This window comes from Vidua macroura, chromosome Z (assembly GCF_024509145.1).
Source record: "Vidua macroura isolate BioBank_ID:100142 chromosome Z, ASM2450914v1, whole genome shotgun sequence".
NCBI classification, from domain to species: domain Eukaryota; kingdom Metazoa; phylum Chordata; class Aves; order Passeriformes; family Viduidae; genus Vidua; species Vidua macroura.
This window is the reverse complement of record NC_071611.1, coordinates 79,842,979-79,868,948: the sequence shown is the minus strand read 5'-3', so window position 1 is coordinate 79,868,948 and position 25,970 is coordinate 79,842,979. Positions and strand designations below refer to the sequence as shown.

The 25,970-nt window shown below is 54.8% G+C and overlaps 1 long non-coding RNA gene across 1 annotated transcript; it reads left to right on the top strand.

The window, feature by feature from the left end:
- The first annotated feature begins 21,179 nt into the window (after positions 1-21,179).
- LOC128821658 (uncharacterized) lies at positions 21,180-25,970 on the top strand. The gene is made up of 3 exons (XR_008441187.1): positions 21,180-21,196; positions 25,497-25,628; positions 25,907-25,970. It is a non-coding gene; the product is annotated as an uncharacterized LOC128821658 (long non-coding RNA).

The following is a 25,970-nucleotide window of genomic DNA, read 5'->3' as shown; positions in this document are numbered from 1 at the left end:
TCTGGCCGGAGTGACTTAGAATGCCATTGCTAAGAATGCTGATGATTTCTCCTTCAGAGAGGTGGTTGTAGATGCCAGGAGAAAGGAGGTGCTAAACGATAGGTAACGGCCTGTCCCTCATGTTTCTCTCTTGCCACAGATGACAGAAGCAGCAGCAGTCTCTGCCCTGGCTCCCTCTGCTCCTGGAGAAGAAGCCAAAGAGGAGCAAAAGGAGCAAGACGACCACGAGCCTGCAGCTGTGGTCACAGCAGAGCCTGATGCTTCCAAGGGAGTAAGTGCCAGTTGTGGGTGGTGCTGTCTTTAGTGCAAGGCAGAGCTGCAAGTTTCTGAGCAGCCAGCACTTGCTGTTGCTGGCTGAGGATGCTGAGTGCTGGAATCCCGCAGGACGCGGCCATTTCCTGCAGGCAGGGACAGCTAGAAATTGGCCTTTGGCCTGTCACCTTCAGGCACCCAAGAGCTGGGGGCTGCGGCTCAGCTTCTCCCTGCTTGGCTCAGTGAAGCTCTGTCTCTGGGCTTCTGCAGGGCCGTGGCCAAAGGCACAGGTGCTCGTGCTGGAGGTAACAGGGCTTTCTTTAGTTGTTTTCCCTTTGTGCAAAGGTGTGTTTGGCTTGTGGAAGTGTTCTGCAGTTTTCTGCAGCAGTTCTTCACTTGTACAGTCTCTTTTGGCTTTTGATAAGCTGCAAGGAGATGATTGCGTTGTCCATGAAGCTGGGGCAGGCCATTCTTGTGGGGTGTGGCCCAAGAAAGCAAGTGCCTTGTAGGGAAGGCTTCTTGTCAGGCAAAAAGCAGAAGGGGCGAGTTTTTGTGGATGCGTTTTGGGATGAAGCCTGCAGCTTTGGAAATGGCATTAGTGGCTCGGGTGGGGGTGAAGCTGCAAGTCCTTGACTGCTGTCTTGTGTTGCTGAGAAGAGGAAGGACATCTTGGAATTGTGGGTGCTGTATTTGACATCAAAGGGGCAAGTTTGTGGTGGGGGAGCTGCGTGGGCCCAAAGGACCCAGGGGTGCCGGTCAAGAGCAGCTGAAGGTGGGCCAGCGCGTGGCCAGGGAGCCAAGAAGGCCAAGGGCGTCCTGGCCTGTGTCAGCAAGAGTGGGGCAGCAGGAGCAGGGCAGTGAGCGTCCCCCTGGGCTGGGCAGCGCTGCGGCCACAGCTGGGAGTGCTGTGCCCAGTTGTGGGCCCCTGTGAAGCAGAAAGTCCTTGAGGGGCTGGAGCGTGTGCAGAGGAGGACACGGGAGCTGGGGAAGGCTGTGGAGTGCAAGGCCAAGGAGGAGGTGCTGAGGGAGCTTTAGCCTGGACAACGGGAGGCTCGTCAGGGCCCTTCAGGCACACTTCCATAGATCCATAGAGGACAGCGCTCACCCCAAGGCCTGCTTCCCTGCCAAACATCCCCGCTCTGCATCCATGTGCTTTAGCCACCTGAGCAGGTGACACTTCCAATTTGTGGTTTCTTGGCTTGCTAGGAGGAGAAGCCCTGCTGATTTTCTCTCTTCCCAGCAAGCAAAGATGCTTCTGCACAAGCTTTCCTGCCCTTTTCCTGCACCGAATGGGATTCTGATCCACTTTTAGTTTTCCATGTCTGCCGCAGCAGTAGCAAAGGCCTTGCTGGCTATTTCCTACTTTTCCATTTCACAGCTTTCAAGAGCTAAAAGCTCCCTTGTGCAGAGGCACTGTGCCTTGCAGATAGCAGCCATGGAGGACTATCAAATTCCTAGGCAAACAGAGTTCTCTTGAATTAGCCCATTTTAATCTGGCCGGAGTGACTTAGAATGCCGTTGCTAAGAATGCTGATGATTTCTCCTTCAAAGAGGTGGTTGTAGATGCCAGGAGAAAGGAGGTGCTAAACGATAGGTAACGGCCTGTCCCTCATGTTTCTCTCTTGCCACAGATGACAGAAGCAGCAGCAGTCTCTGCCCCGGCTCCCTCTGCTCCTGGAGAAGAAGCCAAAGAGGAGCAAAAGGAGCAAGACGACCACGAGCCTGCAGCTGTGGTCACAGCAGAGCCTGATGCTTCCAAGAGAGTAAGTGCCAGTTGTGGGTGCTGCTGTCTTTAGTGCAAGGCAGAGCTGCAAGTTTCTGAGCAGCCAGCACTTGCTGTTGCTGGCTGAGGATGCTGAGTGCTGGAATCCCGCAGGACGCGGCCATTTCCTGCAGGCAGGGACAGCTAGAAATTGGCCTTTGGCCTGTCACCTTGAGGCACCCAAGAGCTGGGGGCTGCGGCTCAGCTTCTGCCTGCTTGGCTCAGTGAAGCTCTGTCTCTGGGCTTCTGCAGGGCCGTGGCCAAGGGCACAGGTGCTCGTGCTGGAGGTCACGGGGCTTTCTTTAGTTGTTTTCCCTTTGTGCAAAGGTGTGTTTGGCTTGTGGAAGTGTTCTGCAGTTTTCTGGAGCAGTTCTTCGCTTGTACAGTCTCTTTTGGCTTTTGATAAGCTGCAAGGAGATGATTGCGTTGTCCATGAAGCTGGGGCAGGCCATTCTTGTGGGGTGTGGCCCAAGAAAGCAAGTGCCTTGTAGGGAAGGCTTCTTGTCAGGCAAAAAGCAGAAGGGGCGAGTTTTTGTGGATGCGTTTTGGGATGAAGCCTGCAGCTTTGGAAATGGCATTAGTGCCTCGGGTGGGGGTGAAGCTGCAAGTCCTTGACTGCTGTCTTGTGTTGCTGAGAAGAGGAAGGACATCTTGGAATTGTGGCTGCTGTATTTGACATCAAAGGGGCAAGTTTGTGGTGGGGGAGCTGCGTGGGCCCAAAGGACCCAGGGGTGCCGGTCAAGAGCAGCTGAAGGTGGGCCAGCGCGTGGCCAGGGAGCCAAGAAGGCCAAGGGCGTCCTGGCCTGTGTCAGCAAGAGTGGGGCAGCAGGAGCAGGGCAGTGAGCGTCCCCCTGGGCTGGGCAGCGCTGCGGCCACAGCTGGGAGTGCTGTGCCCAGTTGTGGGCCCCTGTGAAGCAGAAAGTCCTTGAGGGGCTGGAGCGTGTGCAGAGGAGGACACGGGAGCTGGGGAAGGCTGTGGAGCGCAAGGCCAAGGAGGAGGTGCTGAGGGAGCTTTAGCCTGGACAATGGGAGGCTCGTCAGGGCCCTTCAGGCACACTTCCATAGATCCATAGAGGACAGCGCTCACCCCAAGGCCTGCTTCCCTGCCAAACCTCCCCGCTCTGCATCCATGTGCTTTAGCCACCTGAGGAAGTGACACTTCCAATTTGTGGTTTCTTGGCTTGCTAGGAGGAGAAGCCCTGCTGATTTTCTCTCTTCCCAGCAAGCAAAGATGCTTCTGCACAAGCTTTCCTGCCCTTTTCCTGCACCGAATGGGATTCTGATCCACTTTTAGTTTTCCATGTCTACCGCAGCAATAGCAAAGGCCTTGCTGGCTATTTCCTACTTTTCCATTTCACAGCTTTCAAGAGCTAAAAGCTCCCTTGTGCAGAGGCACTGTGCCTTGCAGATAGCAGCCATGGAGGACTATCAAATTCCTAGGCAAACAGAGTTCTCTTGAATTAGCCCATTTTAATCTGGCCGGAGTGACTTAGAATGCCATTGCTAAGAATGCTGATGATTTCTCCTTCAAAGAGGTGGTTGTAGATGCCAGGAGAAAGGAGGTGCTAAACGATAGGTAACGGCCTGTCCCTCATGTTTCTCTCTTGCCACAGATGACAGAAGCAGCAGCAGTCTCTGCCCTGGCTCCCTCTGCTCCTGGAGAAGAAGCCAAAGAGGAGCAAAAGGAGCAAGACGACCACGAGCCTGCAGCTGTGGTCACAGCAGAGCCTGATGGTTCCAAGAGAGTAAGTGCCAGTTGTGGGTGGTGCTGTCTTTAGTGCAAGGCAGAGCTGCAAGTTTCTGAGCAGCCAGCACTTGCTGTTGCTGGCTGAGGATGCTGAGTGCTGGAATCCCGCAGGACGCGGCCATTTCCTGCAGGCAGGGACAGCTAGAAATTGGCCTTTGGCCTGTCACCTTGAGGCACCCAAGAGCTGGGGGCTGCGGCTCAGCTTCTGCCTGCTTGGCTCAGTGAAGCTCTGTCTCTGGGCTTCTGCAGGGCCGTGGCCAAGGGCACAGGTGCTCGTGCTGGAGGTCACAGGGCTTTCTTTAGTTGTTTTCCCTTTGTGCAAAGGTGTGTTTGGCTTGTGGAAGTGTTCTGCAGTTTTCTGCAGCAGATCTTCACTTGTACAGTCTCTTTTGGCTTTTGATAAGCTGCAAGGAGATGATTGCGTTGTCCATGAAGCTGGGGCAGGCCATTCTTGTGGGGTGAGGCCAAAGGAAGCAAGTGCCTTGTAGGGAAGGCTTCTTGCCTGGCAAAAAGCAGAAGGGGCAAGTTGCTGTGGGTGCGTTTTGGGATGAAGCCTACAGCTTTGGAAATGGCATTAGTGCCTCGGGTGGGGGTGAAGCTGCAAGTCCTTGACTGCTGTCTTGTGTTGCTGAGAAGAGGAAGGACATCTTGGAATTGTGGGTGCTGTATTTGACATCAAAGGGGCAAGTTTGTGGTGGGGGAGCTGCGTGGGCCCAAAGGACCCAGGGGTGCCGGTCAAGAGCAGCTGAAGGTGGGCCAGCGCGTGGCCAGGGAGCCAAGAAGGCCAAGGGCGTCCTGGCCTGTGTCAGCAAGAGTGGGGCAGCAGGAGCAGGGCAGTGAGCGTCCCCCTGGGCTGGGCAGTGCTGCAGGCACAGCTGGGAGTGCTGTGCCCAGTTGCGGGCCCTTGTGAAGCAGAAAGTCCTTGAGGGGCTGGAGCGTGTGCAGAGGAGGACACGGGAGCTGGGGAAGGCTGTGGAGCGCAAGGCCAAGGAGGAGGTGCTGAGGGAGCTTTAGCCTGGACAACGGGAGGCTCGTCAGGGCCCTTCAGGCACACTTCCATAGATCCATAGAGGACAGCGCTCACCCCAAGGCCTGCTTCCCTGCCAAACATCCCCGCTCTGCATGCAAGGGCTTTAGCCACCTGAGGAAGTGACACTTCCAATTTGTGGTTTCTTGGCTTGCTAGGAGGAGAAGCCCTGCTGATTTTCTCTCTTCCCAGCAAGCAAAGATGCTTCTGCACAAGCTTTCCTGCCCTTTTCCTGCACCGAATGGGATTCTGATCCACTTTTACTTTTCCATGTCTGCCGAAGCAATAGCAAAGGCCTTGCTGGCTATTTCCTACTTTTCCATTTCACAGCTTTCAAGAGCTAAAAGCTCCCTTGTGCAGAGGCACTGTGCCTTGCAGATAGCAGCCATGGAGGACTATCAAATTCCTAGGCAAACAGAGTTCTCTTGAATTAGCCCATTTTAATCTGGCCGGAGTGACTTAGAATGCCATTGCTAAGAATGCTGATGATTTCTCCTTCAGAGAGGTGGTTGTAGATGCCAGGAGAAAGGAGGTGCTAAACGATAGGTAACGGCCTGTCCCTCATGTTTCTCTCTTGCCACAGATGACAGAAGCAGCAGCAGTCTCTGCCCTGGCTCCCTCTGCTCCTGGAGAAGAAGCCAAAGAGGAGCAAAAGGAGCAAGACGACCACGAGCCTGCAGCTGTGGTCACAGCAGAGCCTGATGCTTCCAAGGGAGTAAGTGCCAGTTGTGGGTGCTGCTGTCTTTAGTGCAAGGCAGAGCTGCAAGTTTCTGAGCAGCCAGCACTTGCTGTTGCTGGCTGAGGATGCTGAGTGCTGGACTCCCGCAGGACGCGGCCATTTCCTGCAGGCAGGGACAGCTAGAAATTGGCCTTTGGCCTGTCACCTTGAGGCACCCAAGAGCTGGGGGCTGCGGCTCAGCTTCTGCCTGCTTGGCTCAGTGAAGCTCTGTCTCTGGGCTTCTGCAGGGCCGTGGCCAAGGGCACAGGTGCTCGTGCTGGAGGTAACAGGGCTTTCTTTAGTTGTTTTCCCTTTGTGCAAAGGTGTGTTTGGCTTGTGGAAGTGTTCTGCAGTTTTCTGCAGCAGTTCTTCACTTGTACAGTCTCTTTTGGCTTTTGATAAGCTGCAAGGAGATGATTGCATTGTCCATGAAGCTGGGGCAGGCCATTCTTGTGGGGTGAGGCCAAAGGAAGCAAGTGCCTTGTAGGAAGGCTTCTTGCCAGGCAAAAAGCAGAAGGGGCAAGTTGCTGTGGGTGCGTTTTGGGATGAAGCCTGCAGCTTTGGAAATGGCATTAGTGCCTCGCGTGGGGGTGAAGCTGCAAGTCCTTGACTGCTGTCTTGTGTTGCTGAGAAGAGGAAGGACATCTTGGAATTGTGGCTGCTGTATTTGACGTCAAAGGGGCAAGTTTGTGGTGGGGGAGCTGCGTGGGCCCAAAGGACCCAGGGGTGCCGGTCAAGAGCAGCTGAAGGTGGGCCAGCGCGTGGCCAGGGAGCCAAGAAGGCCAAGGGCGTCCTGGCCTGTGTCAGCAAGAGTGGGGCAGCAGGAGCAGGGCAGTGAGCGTCCCCCTGGGCTGGGCAGCGCTGCGGCCACAGCTGGGAGTGCTGTGCCCAGTTGTGGGCCCCTGTGAAGCAGAAAGTCCTTGAGGGGCTGGAGCGTGTGCAGAGGAGGACACGGGAGCTGGGGAAGGCTGTGGAGCGCAAGGCCAAGGAGAAGGTGCTGAGGGAGCTTTAGCCTGGACAACGGGAGGCTCGTCAGGGCCCTTCAGGCACACTTCCATAGATCCATAGAGGACAGCGCTCACCCCAAGGCCTGCTTCCCTGCCAAACATCCCCGCTCTGCATGCAAGGGCTTTAGCCACCTGAGGAAGTGACACTTCCAATTTGTGGTTTCTTGGCTTGCTAGGAGGAGAAGCCCTGCTGATTTTCTCTCTTCCCAGCAAGCAAAGATGCTTCTGCACAAGCTTTCCTGCCCTTTTCCTGCACCGAAAGGGATTCTGATCCACTTGTAGTTTTCCATGTCTGCCGCAGCAATAGCAAAGGCCTTGCTGGCTATTTCCTACTTTTCCATTTCACAGCTTTCAAGAGCTAAAAGCTCCCTTGTGCAGAGGCACTGTGCCTTGCAGATAGCAGCCATGGAGGACTATCAAATTCCTAGGCAAACAGAGTTCTCTTGAATTAGCCCATTTTAATCTGGCCGGAGTGACTTAGAATGCCATTGCTAAGAAAGCTGATGATTTCTCCTTCAAAGAGGTGGTTGTAGATGCCAGGAGAAAGGAGGTGCTAAACGATAGGTAACGGCCTGTCCCTCATGTTTCTCTCTTGCCACAGATGACAGAAGCAGCAGCTGTCTCTGCCCTGGCTCCCTCTGCTCCTGGAGAAGAAGCCAAAGAGGAGCAAAAGGAGCAAGACGACCACGAGCCTGCAGCTGTGGTCACAGCAGAGCCTGATGCTTCCAAGGGAGTAAGTGCCAGTTGTGGGTGGTGCTGTCTTTAGTGCAAGGCAGAGCTGCAAGTTTCTGAGCAGCCAGCACTTGCTGTTGCTGGCTGAGGATGCTGAGTGCTGGAATCCCGCAGGACGCGGCCATTTCCTGCAGGCAGGGACAGCTAGAAATTGGCCTTTGGCCTGTCACCTTCAGGCACCCAAGAGCTGGGGGCTGCGGCTCAGCTTCTGCCTGCTTGGCTCAGTGAAGCTCTGTCTCTGGGCTTCTGCAGGGCCGTGGCCAAGGGCACAGGTGCTCGTGCTGGAGGTCACGGGGCTTTCTTTAGTTGTTTTCCCTTTGTGCAAAGGTGTGTTTGGCCTGTGGAAGTGTTCTGCAGTTTTCTGGAGCAGTTCTTCACTTGTACAGTCTCTTTTGGCTTTTGATAAGCTGCAAGGAGATGATTGCGTTGTCCATGAAGCTGGGGCAGGCCATTCTTGTGGGGTGAGGCCAAAGGAAGCAAGTGCCTTGTAGGGAAGGCTTCTTGCCAGGCAAAAAGCAGAAGGGGCGAGTTTCTGTGGTTGTGTTTTGGGATGAAGCCTGCAGCTTTGGAAATGGCATTAGTGCCTCGGGTGGGGGTGAAGCTGCAAGTCCTTGACTGCTGTCTTGTGTTGCTGAGAAGAGGAAGGACATCTTGGAATTGCGGCTGCTGTCTTTGACGTCAAAGGGGCAAGTTTGTGGTGGGGGAGCTGCGTGGGCCCAAAGGACCCAGGGGTGCCGGTCAAGAGCAGCTGAAGGTGGGCCAGCGCGTGGCCAGGGAGCCAAGAAGGCCAAGGGCGTCCTGGCCTGTGTCAGCAAGAGTGGGGCAGCAGGAGCAGGGCAGGGAGCGTCCCCCTGGGCTGGGCAGCGCTGCGGCCACAGCTGGGAGTGCTGTGCCCAGTTGTGGGCCCCTGTGAAGCAGAAAGTCCTTGAGGGGCTGGAGCGTGTGCAGAGGAGGACACGGGAGCTGGGGAAGGCTGTGGAGTGCAAGGCCAAGGAGGAGGTGCTGAGGGAGCTTTAGCCTGGACAACGGGAGGCTCGTCAGGGCCCTTCAGGCACACTTCCATAGATCCATAGAGGACAGCGCTCACCCCAAGGCCTGCTTCCCTGCCAAACATCCCCGCTCTGCATGCAAGGGCTTTAGCCACCTGAGGAAGTGACACTTCCAATTTGTGGTTTCTTGGCTTGCTAGGAGGAGAAGCCCTGCTGATTTTCTCTCTTCCCAGCAAGCAAAGATGCTTCTGCACAAGCTTTCCTGCCCTTTTCCTGCACCGAATGGGATTCTGATCCACTTTTACTTTTCCATGTCTGCCGAAGCAATAGCAAAGGCCTTGCTGGCTATTTCCTACTTTTCCATTTCACAGCTTTCAAGAGCTAAAAGCTCCCTTGTGCAGAGGCACTGTGCCTTGCAGATAGCAGCCATGGAGGACTATCAAATTCCTAGGCAAACAGAGTTCTCTTGAATTAGCCCATTTTAATCTGGCCGGAGTGACTTAGAATGCCATTGCTAAGAATGCTGATGATTTCTCCTTCAGAGAGGTGGTTGTAGATGCCAGGAGAAAGGAGGTGCTAAACGATAGGTAACGGCCTGTCCCTCATGTTTCTCTCTTGCCACAGATGACAGAAGCAGCAGCAGTCTCTGCCCTGGCTCCCTCTGCTCCTGGAGAAGAAGCCAAAGAGGAGCAAAAGGAGCAAGACGACCACGAGCCTGCAGCTGTGGTCACAGCAGAGCCTGATGCTTCCAAGGGAGTAAGTGCCAGTTGTGGGTGGTGCTGTCTTTAGTGCAAGGCAGAGCTGCAAGTTTCTGAGCAGCCAGCACTTGCTGTTGCTGGCTGAGGATGCTGAGTGCTGGAATCCCGCAGGACGCGGCCATTTCCTGCAGGCAGGGACAGCTAGAAATTGGCCTTTGGCCTGTCACCTTCAGGCACCCAAGAGCTGGGGGCTGCGGCTCAGCTTCTCCCTGCTTGGCTCAGTGAAGCTCTGTCTCTGGGCTTCTGCAGGGCCGTGGCCAAGGGCACAGGTGCTCGTGCTGGAGGTAACAGGGCTTTCTTTAGTTGTTTTCCCTTTGTGCAAAGGTGTGTTTGGCTTGTGGAAGTGTTCTGCAGTTTTCTGCAGCAGTTCTTCACTTGTACAGTCTCTTTTGGCTTTTGATAAGCTGCAAGGAGATGATTGCGTTGTCCATGAAGCTGGGGCAGGCCATTCTTGTGGGGTGAGGCCAAAGGAAGCAAGTGCCTTGTAGGGAAGGCTTCTTGCCAGGCAAAAAGCAGAAGGGGCGAGTTTCTGTGGTTGTGTTTTGGGATGAAGCCTGCAGCTTTGGAAATGGCATTAGTGCCTCGGGTGGGGGTGAAGCTGCAAGTCCTTGACTGCTGTCTTGTGTTGCTGAGAAGAGGAAGGACATCTTGGAATTGCGGCTGCTGTCTTTGACGTCAAAGGGGCAAGTTTGTGGTGGGGGAGCTGCGTGGGCCCAAAGGACCCAGGGGTGCCGGTCAAGAGCAGCTGAAGGTGGGCCAGCGCGTGGCCAGGGAGCCAAGAAGGCCAAGGGCGTCCTGGCCTGTGTCAGCAAGAGTGGGGCAGCAGGAGCAGGGCAGGGAGCGTCCCCCTGGGCTGGGCAGCGCTGCGGCCACACCTGGGAGTGCTGTGCCCAGTTGTGGGCCCCTGTGAAGCAGAAAGTCCTTGAGGGGCTGGAGCGTGTGCAGAGGAGGACACGGGAGCTGGGGAAGGCTGTGGAGTGCAAGGCCAAGGAGGAGGTGCTGAGGGAGCTTTAGCCTGGACAACGGGAGGCTCGTCAGGGCCCTTCAGGCACACTTCCATAGATCCATAGAGGACAGCGCTCACCCCAAGGCCTGCTTCCCTGCCAAACATCCCCGCTCTGCATGCAAGGGCTTTAGCCACCTGAGGAAGTGACACTTCCAATTTGTGGTTTCTTGGCTTGCTAGGAGGAGAAGCCCTGCTGATTTTCTCTCTTCCCAGCAAGCAAAGATGCTTCTGCACAAGCTTTCCTGCCCTTTTCCTGCACCGAATGGGATTCTGATCCACTTTTACTTTTCCATGTCTGCCGAAGCAATAGCAAAGGCCTTGCTGGCTATTTCCTACTTTTCCATTTCACAGCTTTCAAGAGCTAAAAGCTCCCTTGTGCAGAGGCACTGTGCCTTGCAGATAGCAGCCATGGAGGACTATCAAATTCCTAGGCAAACAGAGTTCTCTTGAATTAGCCCATTTTAATCTGGCCGGAGTGACTTAGAATGCCATTGCTAAGAATGCTGATGATTTCTCCTTCAGAGAGGTGGTTGTAGATGCCAGGAGAAAGGAGGTGCTAAACGATAGGTAACGGCCTGTCCCTCATGTTTCTCTCTTGCCACAGATGACAGAAGCAGCAGCAGTCTCTGCCCTGGCTCCCTCTGCTCCTGGAGAAGAAGCCAAAGAGGAGCAAAAGGAGCAAGACGACCACGAGCCTGCAGCTGTGGTCACAGCAGAGCCTGATGCTTCCAAGGGAGTAAGTGCCAGTTGTGGGTGGTGCTGTCTTTAGTGCAAGGCAGAGCTGCAAGTTTCTGAGCAGCCAGCACTTGCTGTTGCTGGCTGAGGATGCTGAGTGCTGGAATCCCGCAGGACGCGGCCATTTCCTGCAGGCAGGGACAGCTAGAAATTGGCCTTTGGCCTGTCACCTTCAGGCACCCAAGAGCTGGGGGCTGCGGCTCAGCTTCTGCCTGCTTGGCTCAGTGAAGCTCTGTCTCTGGGCTTCTGCAGGGCCGTGGCCAAGGGCACAGGTGCTCGTGCTGGAGGTAACAGGGCTTTCTTTAGTTGTTTTCCCTTTGTGCAAAGGTGTGTTTGGCTTGTGGAAGTGTTCTGCAGTTTTCTGCAGCAGTTCTTCACTTGTACAGTCTCTTTTGGCTTTTGATAAGCTGCAAGGAGATGATTGCGTTGTCCATGAAGCTGGGGCAGGCCATTCTTGTGGGGTGAGGCCAAAGGAAGCAAGTGCCTTGTAGGGAAGGCTTCTTGCCAGGCAAAAAGCAGAAGGGGCGAGTTTCTGTGGTTGTGTTTTGGGATGAAGCCTGCAGCTTTGGAAATGGCATTAGTGCCTCGGGTGGGGGTGAAGCTGCAAGTCCTTGACTGCTGTCTTGTGTTGCTGAGAAGAGGAAGGACATCTTGGAATTGTGGCTGCTGTCTTTGACGTCAAAGGGGCAAGTTTGTGGTGGGGGAGCTGCGTGGGCCCAAAGGACCCAGGGGTGCCGGTCAAGAGCAGCTGAAGGTGGGCCAGCGCGTGGCCAGGGAGCCAAGAAGGCCAAGGGCGTCCTGGCCTGTGTCAGCAAGAGTGGGGCAGCAGGAGCAGGGCAGTGAGCGCCCCCTGGGCTGGGCAGCGCTGCGGCCACACCTGGGAGTGCTGTGCCCAGTTGTGGGCCCCTGTGAAGCAGAAAGTCCTTGAGGGGCTGGAGCGTGTGCAGAGGAGGACACGGGAGCTGGGGAAGGCTGTGGAGTGCAAGGCCAAGGAGGAGGTGCTGAGGGAGCTTTAGCCTGGACAACGGGAGGCTCGTCAGGGCCCTTCAGGCACACTTCCATAGATCCATAGAGGACAGCGCTCACCCCAAGGCCTGCTTCCCTGCCAAACATCCCCGCTCTGCATCCATGTGCTTTAGCCACCTGAGCAGGTGACACTTCCAATTTGTGGTTTCTTGGCTTGCTAGGAGGAGAAGCCCTGCTGATTTTCTCTCTTCCCAGCAAGCAAAGATGCTTCTGCACAAGCTTTCCTGCCCTTTTCCTGCACCGAATGGGATTCTGATCCACTTTTACTTTTCCATGTCTGCCGAAGCAATAGCAAAGGCCTTGCTGGCTATTTCCTACTTTTCCATTTCACAGCTTTCAAGAGCTAAAAGCTCCCTTGTGCAGAGGCACTGTGCCTTGCAGATAGCAGCCATGGAGGACTATCAAATTCCTAGGCAAACAGAGTTCTCTTGAATTAGCCCATTTTAATCTGGCCGGAGTGACTTAGAATGCCATTGCTAAGAATGCTGATGATTTCTCCTTCAAAGAGGTGGTTGTAGATGCCAGGAGAAAGGAGGTGCTAAACGATAGGTAACGGCCTGTCCCTCATGTTTCTCTCTTGCCACAGATGACAGAAGCAGCAGCAGTCTCTGCCCTGGCTCCCTCTGCTCCTGGAGAAGAAGCCAAAGAGGAGCAAAAGGAGCAAGACGACCACGAGCCTGCAGCTGTGGTCACAGCAGAGCCTGATGCTTCCAAGGGAGTAAGTGCCAGTTGTGGGTGGTGCTGTCTTTAGTGCAAGGCAGAGCTGCAAGTTTCTGAGCAGCCAGCACTTGCTGTTGCTGGCTGAGGATGCTGAGTGCTGGAATCCCGCAGGACGCGGCCATTTCCTGCAGGCAGGGACAGCTAGAAATTGGCCTTTGGCCTGTCACCTTCAGGCACCCAAGAGCTGGGGGCTGCGGCTCAGCTTCTGCCTGCTTGGCTCAGTGAAGCTCTGTCTCTGGGCTTCTGCAGGGCCGTGGCCAAGGGCACAGGTGCTCGTGCTGGAGGTAACAGGGCTTTCTTTAGTTGTTTTCCCTTTGTGCAAAGGTGTGTTTGGCTTGTGGAAGTGTTCTGCAGTTTTCTGCAGCAGTTCTTCACTTGTACAGTCTCTTTTGGCTTTTGATAAGCTGCAAGGAGATGATTGCGTTGTCCATGAAGCTGGGGCAGGCCATTCTTGTGGGGTGAGGCCAAAGGAAGCAAGTGCCTTGTAGGGAAGGCTTCTTGCCAGGCAAAAAGCAGAAGGGGCGAGTTTCTGTGGTTGTGTTTTGGGATGAAGCCTGCAGCTTTGGAAATGGCATTAGTGCCTCGGGTGGGGGTGAAGCTGCAAGTCCTTGACTGCTGTCTTGTGTTGCTGAGAAGAGGAAGGACATCTTGGAATTGTGGCTGCTGTCTTTGACGTCAAAGGGGCAAGTTTGTGGTGGGGGAGCTGCGTGGGCCCAAAGGACCCAGGGGTGCCGGTCAAGAGCAGCTGAAGGTGGGCCAGCGCGTGGCCAGGGAGCCAAGAAGGCCAAGGGCGTCCTGGCCTGTGTCAGCAAGAGTGGGGCAGCAGGAGCAGGGCAGTGAGCGCCCCCTGGGCTGGGCAGCGCTGCGGCCACACCTGGGAGTGCTGTGCCCAGTTGTGGGCCCCTGTGAAGCAGAAAGTCCTTGAGGGGCTGGAGCGTGTGCAGAGGAGGACACGGGAGCTGGGGAAGGCTGTGGAGTGCAAGGCCAAGGAGGAGGTGCTGAGGGAGCTTTAGCCTGGACAACGGGAGGCTCGTCAGGGCCCTTCAGGCACACTTCCATAGATCCATAGAGGACAGCGCTCACCCCAAGGCCTGCTTCCCTGCCAAACATCCCCGCTCTGCATCCATGTGCTTTAGCCACCTGAGCAGGTGACACTTCCAATTTGTGGTTTCTTGGCTTGCTAGGAGGAGAAGCCCTGCTGATTTTCTCTCTTCCCAGCAAGCAAAGATGCTTCTGCACAAGCTTTCCTGCCCTTTTCCTGCACCGAATGGGATTCTGATCCACTTTTACTTTTCCATGTCTGCCGCAGCAGTAGCAAAGGCCTTGCTGGCTATTTCCTACTTTTCCATTTCACAGCTTTCAAGAGCTAAAAGCTCCCTTGTGCAGAGGCACTGTGCCTTGCAGATAGCAGCCATGGAGGACTATCAAATTCCTAGGCAAACAGAGTTCTCTTGAATTAGCCCATTTTAATCTGGCCGGAGTGACTTAGAATGCCGTTGCTAAGAATGCTGATGATTTCTCCTTCAAAGAGGTGGTTGTAGATGCCAGGAGAAAGGAGGTGCTAAACGATAGGTAACGGCCTGTCCCTCATGTTTCTCTCTTGCCACAGATGACAGAAGCAGCAGCAGTCTCTGCCCCGGCTCCCTCTGCTCCTGGAGAAGAAGCCAAAGAGGAGCAAAAGGAGCAAGACGACCACGAGCCTGCAGCTGTGGTCACAGCAGAGCCTGATGGTTCCAAGAGAGTAAGTGCCAGTTGTGGGTGCTGCTGTCTTTAGTGCAAGGCAGAGCTGCAAGTTTCTGAGCAGCCAGCACTTGCTGTTGCTGGCTGAGGATGCTGAGTGCTGGAATCCCGCAGGACGCGGCCATTTCCTGCAGGCAGGGACAGCTAGAAATTGGCCTTTGGCCTGTCACCTTCAGGCACCCAAGAGCTGGGGGCTGCGGCTCAGCTTCTGCCTGCTTGGCTCAGTGAAGCTCTGTCTCTGGGCTTCTGCAGGGCCGTGGCCAAGGGCACAGGTGCTCGTGCTGGAGGTCACGGGGCTTTCTTTAGTTGTTTTCCCTTTGTGCAAAGGTGTGTTTGGCTTGTGGAAGTGTTCTGCAGTTTTCTGGAGCAGTTCTTCGCTTGTACAGTCTCTTTTGGCTTTTGATAAGCTGCAAGGAGATGATTGAGTTGTCCATGAAGCTGGGGCAGGCCATTCTTGTGGGGTGTGGCCCAAGAAAGCAAGTGCCTTGTAGGGAAGGCTTCTTGTCAGGCAAAAAGCAGAAGGGGCGAGTTTTTGTGGATGCGTTTTGGGATGAAGCCTGCAGCTTTGGAAATGGCATTAGTGCCTCGGGTGGGGGTGAAGCTGCAAGTCCTTGACTGCTGTCTTGTGTTGCTGAGAAGAGGAAGGACATCTTGGAATTGTGGGTGCTGTATTTGACCTCAAAGGGGCAAGTTTGTGGTGGGGGAGCTGCGTGGGCCCAAAGGACCCAGGGGTGCCGGTCAAGAGCAGCTGAAGGTGGGCCAGCGCGTGGTCAGGGAGCCAAGAATGCCAAGGGCGTCCTGGCCTGTGTCAGCAAGAGTGGGGCAGCAGGAGCAGGGCAGTGAGCGTCCCCCTGGGCTGGGCAGCGCTGCAGGCACAGCTGGGAGTGCTGTGCCCAGTTGTGGGCCCCTGTGAAGCAGAAAGTCCTTGAGGGGCTGGAGCGTGTGCAGAGGAGGACACGGGAGCTGGGGAAGGCTGTGGAGCGCAAGGCCAAGGAGGAGGTGCTGAGGGAGCTTTAGCCTGGACAACGGGAGGCTCGTCAGGGCCCTTCAGGCACACTTCCATAGATCCATAGAGGACAGCGCTCACCCCAAGGCCTGCTTCCCTGCCAAACATCCCCGCTCTGCATCCATGTGCTTTAGCCACCTGAGCAGGTGACACTTCCAATTTGTGGTTTCTTGGCTTGCTAGGAGGAGAAGCCCTGCTGATTTTCTCTCTTCCCAGCAAGCAAAGATGCTTCTGCACAAGCTTTCCTGCCCTTTTCCTGCACCGAATGGGATTCTGATCCACTTTTACTTTTCCATGTCTGCCGCAGCAGTAGCAAAGGCCTTGCTGGCTATTTCCTACTTTTCCATTTCACAGCTTTCAAGAGCTAAAAGCTCCCTTGTGCAGAGGCACTGTGCCTTGCAGATAGCAGCCATGGAGGACTATCAAATTCCTAGGCAAACAGAGTTCTCTTGAATTAGCCCATTTTAATCTGGCCGGAGTGACTTAGAATGCCGTTGCTAAGAATGCTGATGATTTCTCCTTCAAAGAGGTGGTTGTAGATGCCAGGAGAAAGGAGGTGCTAAACGATAGGTAACGGCCTGTCCCTCATGTTTCTCTCTTGCCACAGATGACAGAAGCAGCAGCAGTCTCTGCCCCGGCTCCCTCTGCTCCTGGAGAAGAAGCCAAAGAGGAGCAAAAGGAGCAAGACGACCACGAGCCTGCAGCTGTGGTCACAGCAGAGCCTGATGCTTCCAAGAGAGTAAGTGCCAGTTGTGGGTGCTGCTGTCTTTAGTGCAAGGCAGAGCTGCAAGTTTCTGAGCAGCCAGCACTTGCTGTTGCTGGCTGAGGATGCTGAGTGCTGGACTCCCGCAGGACGCGGCCATTTCCTGCAGGCAGGGACAGCTAGAAATTGGCCTTTGGCCTGTCACCTTGAGGCACCCAAGAGCTGGGGGCTGCGGCTCAGCTTCTGCCTGCTTGGCTCAGTGAAGCTCTGTCTCTGGGCTTCTGCAGGGCCGTGGCCAAGGGCACAGGTGCTCGTGCTGGAGGTCACGGGGCTTTCTTTAGTTGTTTTCCCTTTGTGCAAAGGTGTGTTTGGCTTGTGGAAGTGTTCTGCAGTTTTCTGGAGCAGTTCTTCGCTTGTACAGTCTCTTTTGGCTTTTGATAAGCTGCAAGGAGATGATTGCGTTGTCCATGAAGCTGGGGCAGGCCATTCTTGTGGGGTGTGGCCCAAGAAAGCAAGTGCCTTGTAGGGAAGGCTTCTTGTCAGGCAAAAAGCAGAAGGGGCGAGTTTTTGTGGATGCGTTTTGGGATGAAGCCTGCAGCTTTGGAAATGGCATTAGTGCCTCGGGTGGGGGTGAAGCTGCAAGTCCTTGACTGCTGTCTTGTGTTGCTGAGAAGAGGAAGGACATCTTGGAATTGTGGCTGCTGTATTTGACATCAAAGGGGCAAGTTTGTGGTGGGGGAGCTGCGTGGGCCCAAAGGACCCAGGGGTGCCGGTCAAGAGCAGCTGAAGGTGGGCCAGCGCGTGGCCAGGGAGCCAAGAAGGCCAAGGGCGTCCTGGCCTGTGTCAGCAAGAGTGGGGCAGCAGGAGCAGGGCAGTGAGCGTCCCCCTGGGCTGGGCAGCGCTGCGGCCACAGCTGGGAGTGCTGTGCCCAGTTGTGGGCCCCTGTGAAGCAGAAAGTCCTTGAGGGACTGGAGCGTGTGCAGAGGAGGACACGGGAGCTGGGGAAGGCTGTGGAGCGCAAGGCCAAGGAGGAGGTGCTGAGGGAGCTTTAGCCTGGACAACGGGAGGCTCGTCAGGGCCCTTCAGGCACACTTCCATAGATCCATAGAGGACAGCGCTCACCCCAAGGCCTGCTTCCCTGCCAAACATCCCCGCTCTGCATCCATGTGCTTTAGCCACCTGAGCAGGTGACACTTCCAATTTGTGGTTTCTTGGCTTGCTAGGAGGAGAAGCCCTGCTGATTTTCTCTCTTCCCAGCAAGCAAAGATGCTTCTGCACAAGCTTTCCTGCCCTTTTCCTGCACCGAAAGGGATTCTGTTCCACTTTTACTTTTCCATGTCTGCCGCAGCAATAGCAAAGGCCTTGCTGGCTATTTCCTACTTTTCCATTTCACAGCTTTCAAGAGCTAAAAGCTCCCTTGTGCAGAGGCACTGTGCCTTGCAGATAGCAGCCATGGAGGACTATCAAATTCCTAGGCAAAAAGAGTTCTCTTGAATTAGCCCATTTTAATCTGGCCGGAGTGACTTAGAATGCCGTTGCTAAGAATGCTGATGATTTCTCCTTCAAAGAGGTGGTTGTAGATGCCAGGAGAAAGGAGGTGCTAAACGATAGGTAACGGCCTGTCCCTCATGTTTCTCTCTTGCCACAGATGACAGAAGCAGCAGCAGTCTCTGCCCCGGCTCCCTCTGCTCCTGGAGAAGAAGCCAAAGAGGAGCAAAAGGAGCAAGACGACCACGAGCCTGCAGCTGTGGTCACAGCAGAGCCTGATGGTTCCAAGAGAGTAAGTGCCAGTTGTGGGTGCTGCTGTCTTTAGTGCAAGGCAGAGCTGCAAGTTTCTGAGCAGCCAGCACTTGCTGTTGCTGGCTGAGGATGCTGAGTGCTGGACTCCCGCAGGACGCGGCCATTTCCTGCAGGCAGGGACAGCTAGAAATTGGCCTTTGGCCTGTCACCTTGAGGCACCCAAGAGCTGGGGGCTGCGGCTCAGCTTCTGCCTGCTTGGCTCAGTGAAGCTCTGTCTCTGGGCTTCTGCAGGGCCGTGGCCAAGGGCACAGGTGCTCGTGCTGGAGGTCACGGGGCTTTCTTTAGTTGTTTTCCCTTTGTGCAAAGGTGTGTTTGGCTTGTGGAAGTGTTCTGCAGTTTTCTGGAGCAGTTCTTCGCTTGTACAGTCTCTTTTGGCTTTTGATAAGCTGCAAGGAGATGATTGCGTTGTCCATGAAGCTGGGGCAGGCCATTCTTGTGGGGTGTGGCCCAAGAAAGCAAGTGCCTTGTAGGGAAGGCTTCTTGTCAGGCAAAAAGCAGAAGGGGCGAGTTTTTGTGGATGCGTTTTGGGATGAAGCCTGCAGCTTTGGAAATGGCATTAGTGCCTCGCGTGGGGGTGAAGCTGCAAGTCCTTGACTGCTGTCTTGTGTTGCTGAGAAGAGGAAGGACATCTTGGAATTGTGGCTGCTGTATTTGACATCAAAGGGGCAAGTTTGTGGTGGGGGAGCTGCGTGGGCCCAAAGGACCCAGGGGTGCCGGTCAAGAGCAGCTGAAGGTGGGCCAGCGCGTGGCCAGGGAGCCAAGAAGGCCAAGGGCGTCCTGGCCTGTGTCAGCAAGAGTGGGGCAGCAGGAGCAGGGCAGTGAGCGTCCCCCTGGGCTGGGCAGCGCTGCGGCCACAGCTGGGAGTGCTGTGCCCAGTTGTGGGCCCCTGTGAAGCAGAAAGTCCTTGAGGGACTGGAGCGTGTGCAGAGGAGGACACGGGAGCTGGGGAAGGCTGTGGAGCGCAAGGCCAAGGAGGAGGTGCTGAGGGAGCTTTAGCCTGGACAACGGGAGGCTCGTCAGGGCCCTTCAGGCACACTTCCATAGATCCATAGAGGACAGCGCTCACCCCAAGGCCTGCTTCCCTGCCAAACATCCCCGCTCTGCATCCATGTGCTTTAGCCACCTGAGCAGGTGACACTTCCAATTTGTGGTTTCTTGGCTTGCTAGGAGGAGAAGCCCTGCTGATTTTCTCTCTTCCCAGCAAGCAAAGATGCTTCTGCACAAGCTTTCCTGCCCTTTTCCTGCACCGAAAGGGATTCTGTTCCACTTTTACTTTTCCATGTCTGCCGCAGCAATAGCAAAGGCCTTGCTGGCTATTTCCTACTTTTCCATTTCACAGCTTTCAAGAGCTAAAAGCTCCCTTGTGCAGAGGCACTGTGCCTTGCAGATAGCAGCCATGGAGGACTATCAAATTCCTAGGCAAAAAGAGTTCTCTTGAATTAGCCCATTTTAATCTGGCCGGAGTGACTTAGAATGCCGTTGCTAAGAATGCTGATGATTTCTCCTTCAAAGAGGTGGTTGTAGATGCCAGGAGAAAGGAGGTGCTAAACGATAGGTAACGGCCTGTCCCTCATGTTTCTCTCTTGCCACAGATGACAGAAGCAGCAGCAGTCTCTGCCCCGGCTCCCTCTGCTCCTGGAGAAGAAGCCAAAGAGGAGCAAAAGGAGCAAGACGACCACGAGCCTGCAGCTGTGGTCACAGCAGAGCCTGATGGTTCCAAGAGAGTAAGTGCCAGTTGTGGGTGCTGCTGTCTTTAGTGCAAGGCAGAGCTGCAAGTTTCTGAGCAGCCAGCACTTGCTGTTGCTGGCTGAGGATGCTGAGTGCTGGACTCCCGCAGGACGCGGCCATTTCCTGCAGGCAGGGACAGCTAGAAATTGGCCTTTGGCCTGTCACCTTGAGGCACCCAAGAGCTGGGGGCTGCGGCTCAGCTTCTGCCTGCTTGGCTCAGTGAAGCTCTGTCTCTGGGCTTCTGCAGGGCCGTGGCCAAGGGCACAGGTGCTCGTGCTGGAGGTCACGGGGCTTTCTTTAGTTGTTTTCCCTTTGTGCAAAGGTGTGTTTGGCTTGTGGAAGTGTTCTGCAGTTTTCTGGAGCAGTTCTTCGCTTGTACAGTCTCTTTTGGCTTTTGATAAGCTGCAAGGAGATGATTGCGTTGTCCATGAAGCTGGGGCAGGCCATTCTTGTGGGGTGTGGCCCAAGAAAGCAAGTGCCTTGTAGGGAAGGCTTCTTGTCAGGCAAAAAGCAGAAGGGGCGAGTTTTTGTGGATGCGTTTTGGGATGAAGCCTGCAGCTTTGGAAATGGCATTAGTGCCTCGCGTGGGGGTGAAGCTGCAAGTCCTTGACTGCTGTCTTGTGTTGCTGAGAAGAGGAAGGACATCTTGGAATTGTGGCTGCTGTATTTGACATCAAAGGGGCAAGTTTGTGGTGGGGGAGCTGCGTGGGCCCAAAGGACCCAGGGGTGCCGGTCAAGAGCAGCTGAAGGTGGGCCAGCGCGTGGCCAGGGAGCCAAGAAGGCCAAGGGCGTCCTGGCCTGTGTCAGCAAGAGTGGGGCAGCAGGAGCAGGGCAGTGAGCGTCCCCCTGGGCTGGGCAGCGCTGCGGCCACACCTGGGAGTGCTGTGCCCAGTTGTGGGCCCCTGTGAAGCAGAAAGTCCTTGAGGGGCTGGAGCGTGTGCAGAGGAGGACACGGGAGCTGGGGAAGGCTGTGGAGCGCAAGGCCAAGGAGGAGGTGCTGAGGGAGCTTTAGCCTGGACAACGGGAGGCTCGTCAGGGCCCTTCAGGCACACTTCCATAGATCCATAGAGGACAGCGCTCACCCCAAGGCCTGCTTCCCTGCCAAACATCCCCGCTCTGCATCCATGTGCTTTAGCCACCTGAGCAGGTGACACTTCCAATTTGTGGTTTCTTGGCTTGCTAGGAGGAGAAGCCCTGCTCATTTTCTCTCTTCCCAGCAAGCAAAGATGCTTCTGCACAAGCTTTCCTGCCCTTTTCCTGCACCGAAAGGGATTCTGTTCCACTTTGACTTTTCCATGTCTGCCGCAGCAGTAGCAAAGGCCTTGCTGGCTATTTCCTACTTTTCCATTTCACAGCTTTCAAGAGCTAAAAGCTCCCTTGTGCAGAGGCACTGTGCCTTGCAGATAGCAGCCATGGAGGACTATCAAATTCCTAGGCAAAAAGAGTTCTCTTGAATTAGCCCATTTTAATCTGGCCGGAGTGACTTAGAATGCCATTGCTAAGAATGCTGATGATTTCTCCTTCAAAGAGGTGGTTGTAGATGCCAGGAGAAAGGAGGTGCTAAACGATAGGTAACGGCCTGTCCCTCATGTTTCTCTCTTGCCACAGATGACAGAAGCAGCAGCAGTCTCTGCCCCGGCTCCCTCTGCTCCTGGAGAAGAAGCCAAAGAGGAGCAAAAGGAGCAAGACGACCACGAGCCTGCAGCTGTGGTCACAGCAGAGCCTGATGCTTCCAAGAGAGTAAGTGCCAGTTGTGGGTGGTGCTGTCTTTAGTGCAAGGCAGAGCTGCAAGTTTCTGAGCAGCCAGCACTTGCTGTTGCTGGCTGAGGATGCTGAGTGCTGGAATCCCGCAGGACGCGGCCATTTCCTGCAGGCAGGGACAGCTAGAAATTGGCCTTTGGCCTGTCACCTTCAGGCACCCAAGAGCTGGGGGCTGCGGCTCAGCTTCTGCCTGCTTGGCTCAGTGAAGCTCTGTCTCTGGGCTTCTGCAGGGCCGTGGCCAAGGGCACAGGTGCTCGTGCTGGAGGTCACGGGGCTTTCTTTAGTTGTTTTCCCTTTGTGCAAAGGTGTGTTTGGCTTGTGGAAGTGTTCTGCAGTTTTCTGGAGCAGTTCTTCGCTTGTACAGTCTCTTTTGGCTTTTGATAAGCGGCAAGGAGATGATTGCATTGTCCATGAAGCTGGGGTAGGCCATTCTTGTGGGGTGAGGCCAAAGGAAGCAAGTGCCTTGTAGGGAAGGCTTCTTGCCTGGCAAAAAGCAGAAGGGGCGAGTTTCTGTGGTTGTGTTTTGGGATGAAGCCTGCAGCTTTGGAAATGGCATTAGTGCCTCGCGTGGGGGTGAAGCTGCAAGTCCTTGACTGCTGTCTTGTGTTGCTGAGAAGAGGAAGGACATCTTGGAATTGTGGCTGCTGTATTTGACGTCAAAGGGGCAAGTTTGTGGTGGGGGAGCTGCGTGGGCCCAAAGGACCCAGGGGTGCCGGTCAAGAGCAGCTGAAGGTGGGCCAGCGCGTGGCCAGGGAGCCAAGAATGCCAAGGGCGTCCTGGCCTGTGTCAGCAAGAATGGGGCAGCAGGAGCAGGGCAGTGAGCGTCCCCCTGGGCTGGGCAGCGCTGCAGGCACAGCTGGGAGTGCTGTGCCCAGTTGTGGGCCCCTGTGAAGCAGAAAGTCCTTGAGGGGCTGGAGCGTGTGCAGAGGAGGACACGGGAGCTGGGGAAGGCTGTGGAGCGCAAGGCCAAGGAGGAGGTGCTGAGGGAGCTTTAGCCTGGACAACGGGAGGCTCGTCAGGGCCCTTCAGGCACACTTCCATAGATCCATAGAGGACAGCGCTCACCCCAAGGCCTGCTTCCCTGCCAAACATCCCCGCTCTGCATCCATGTGCTTTAGCCACCTGAGCAGGTGACACTTCCAACTTGTGGTTTCTTGGCTTGCTAGGAGGAGAAGCCCTGCTCATTTTCTCTCTTCCCAGCAAGCAAAGATGCTTCTGCACAAGCTTTCCTGCCCTTTTCCTGCACAGAATGGGATTCTGATCCACTTTTAGTTTTCCATGTCTGCCGCAGCAGTAGCAAAGGCCTTGCTGGCTATTTCCTACTTTTCCATTTCACAGCTTTCAAGAGCTAAAAGCTCCCTTGTGCAGAGGCACTGTGCCTTGCAGATAGCAGCCATGGAGGACTATCAAATTCCTAGGCAAACAGAGTTCTCTTGAATTAGCCCATTTTAATCTGGCCGGAGTGACTTAGAATGCCATTGCTAAGAATGCTGATGACTTCTCCTTCAAAGAGGTGGTTGTAGATGCCAGGAGAAAGGAGGTGCTAAACGATAGGTAACGGCCTGTCCCTCATGTTTCTCTCTTGCCACAGATGACAGAAGCAGCAGCAGTCTCTGCCCCGGCTCCCTCTGCTCCTGGAGAAGAAGCCAAAGAGGAGCAAAAGGAGCAAGACGACCACGAGCCTGCAGCTGTGGTCACAGCAGAGCCTGATGCTTCCAAGGGAGTAAGTGCCAGTTGTGGGTGGTGCTGTCTTTAGTGCAAGGCAGAGCTGCAAGTTTCTGAGCAGCCAGCACTTGCTGTTGCTGGCTGAGGATGCTGAGTGCTGGACTCCCGCAGGACGCGGCCATTTCCTGCAGGCAGGGACAGCTAGAAATTGGCCTTTGGCCTGTCACCTTGAGGCACCCAAGAGCTGGGGGCTGCGGCTCAGCTTCTGCCTGCTTGCCTCAGTGAAGCTCTGTCTCTGGGCTTCTGCAGGGCCGTGGCCAAGGGCACAGATGCTCGTGCTGGAGGTCACGGGCCTTTCTTTAGTTGTTTTCCCTTTGTGCAAAGGTGTGTTTGGCTTGTGGAAGTGTTCTGCAGTTTTCTGGAGCAGTTCTTCACTTGTACACTCTCTTTTGGCTTTTGATAAGCTGCAAGGAGGTGATTGCATTGTCCATGAAGCTGGGCCGGCCATTCTTGTGGGGTGTGGCCAAAGAAAGCAAGTGCCTTGTAGGGAAGGCTTCTTGCCAGGCAAAAAGCAGAAGGGGCAAGTTGCTGTGGATGCGTTTTGGGATGAAGCCTGCAGCTTTGGAAATGGCATTATTGCCTCGCGTGGGGGTGAAGCTGCAAGTCCTTGACTGCTGTCTTGTGTTGCTGAGAAGAGGAAGGACATCTTGGAATTGTGGCTGCTGTATATGACGTCAAAGGGGCAAGTTTGTGCTGGGGGAGCTGCGTGGGCCCAAAGGACCCAGGGGTGCCGGTCAAGAGCAGCTGAAGGTGGGCCAGCGCGTGGCCAGGGAGCCAGGAAGGCCAAGGGCGTCCTGGCCTGTGTCAGCAAGAGTGGGGCAGCAGGAGCAGGGCAGGGATCGTCCCCCTGGGCTGGGCAGCGCTGCGGCCACAGCTGGGAGTGCTGTGCCCAGTTGTGGGCCCCTGTGAAGCAGAAAGTCCTTGAGGGGCTGGAGCGTGTGCAGAGGAGGACACGGGAGCTGGGGAAGGCTGTGGAGCGCAAGGCCAAAGAGGAGGTGCTGAGGGAGCTTTATCCTGGACAACGGGAGGCTCGTCAGGGCCCTTCAGGCACACTTCCATAGATCAATATGGGACAGTGCTCACTACGAATGCTATTTCTTCTGCAAATATCCTCTCACAGCATCCAAGTGCTTTTGACACTTTTTTTGGTGACTCTTTCATCTTGTGGTTTCTTCCTTTTTTAGGAGGAGATTTCCTGTTCAGGTTCCCATTTTTCAGCAAGGCCAGGTGGTTTTCCTCCATCTTTTCTGCCCTTTTCCATCACTTGTCAAGATTCTGCTAGGTTTTTCTTTTGTAAGGTGACATTTCTGGAGAATGCATTATATTTGCATGAGAACACATTGTTTGGGGCTGCGAGCTCGGTGCAGAAGGAGCTGTTCTGTTGCCAGGCCAGTCAATAGGGCCTTTCACTTCGCGTTCATATTGACAGTACCTCTGCCTTTTTGCAGCCCAGGGAATCAGTAAATGTGGTGTTTGGGAATTGAGCGGGAAATCAATGCTCTTGCATTCCAGCTGGTCCTCAGAGATCAGAGGAGCTGGGAGGGGCTGGGCTTTATTTCTGATTACAGCCCCTTTAGCACTCTCAGTGTTGTCAAGTCCAAGAGAAGCACTTGGCCAAGCACAGATGCTGCAAGAATGCCATTCCCAGTGCAATGCTCTGGATCTGGTTGCATTCCATAAGGATCTAAATGCTCCAGATTCCCCGGGAGTGTGGTTTATTGAAGCAACAGGAGAGCAATCTCAGGATTGCTGCTGATCAGGGCAATGGCTACCAAGTGTGTGTAGCAACAGAAACTATAGTTAAGAGAGATTATAAGAGTGAGTTCTATCTTTCTATCTATCTATCTATCTATCTATCTATCTATCTATCTATCTATCTATCTATCATTTGCATAATTGAATCTTCTTGGCTCTGGTCCAAAGTAGTTGGAGGTGCAAACTTCACCTAAAGCATCCCTTTCAGGAGAGGATTAGAGACACGTTCTGTTGACCGATTCTGAGCAGGCAGAGCTGTTTCCCCCTCCAGATATGGTGGTTTTTTTCCCCTCAGAGCTGTTTTCCTCCTCTGGCCTCTTCTTCCTGAAGCCCCCAGTTAATTCTTTGATTTTCTGCCTGTCCCAGAGAGGTGGAAGAATTCCATGTTTTAGGTGGTGAAGAGAACATGAACTCCAGAAGTGTCTCTCATAAAGGGTGAGCTCACCCAGGAAGCCACCTGCAGAGGCAGGATGGAGCTGTGGGACTGGGCTGGGTGTCAGTCACTACTGAAAGACAAACAGGACATGGCAGGAGCAGAGGGAGGCCCTCACCAGATCCCTGAGAAATGCCACACCTTCCCTGTCAGCTGCCTGAGAGGCTGTTGGAGCTTCAGCCCCAGATGGCCCCTGATTGTAGTGCCAGGGTCACTTTGGAATCTGTGCCTCCCCACGGGCAGAGAATGACCCAGGAGAGCAGCAGCACAGTGCTCTGGGAACGTGTGAGCCCATCAGTCCTTGAGTCTTAGCCCACAAATGTCCTATGGAAAGTTGAAACCCATCTTCTCTTGCTTTCTGTGCAGATCCTTCCAGAGAAGGAGCAGGAGCAGATTGTGTTATCAGAGATGCCATGCCAGACTCAGGGAGAGCTGAGAGCCCGAGAGCAGGAAGAGCAGCTCAGGCAGCAGGTGGAAGAGCCACAGGAGAATGGCCAGGTAAGCCTGACTCGCCAGGTGTCAGAGGGAAAGGGCAGGAAGAAGGGCATAAAACAGAGCTCTTGGGAGTGAGGAGGCCAGGAGTCCCAGAGGCACTGAAAGCACAGAGCCTTGGAATCTGCAGGGATCAGCACTGAGACAAGAGGGTTCCATTAGAAGCAGGTGTGGGTAGGGAAGCAGAAAGAAGGGGCTGAATAAATGTGATTTTGAGGCTGCAAGAGGAAAAAGCTGAGCCTTATGGCAGCTCCCAGTCACTTGCTCTGCATTTGTGTGTACAGAACATCAAGGCAGAGCCACAAGCAGAGCTGCCCGAAGCTCAGAGTGCCATCATGGAAGTAAAGA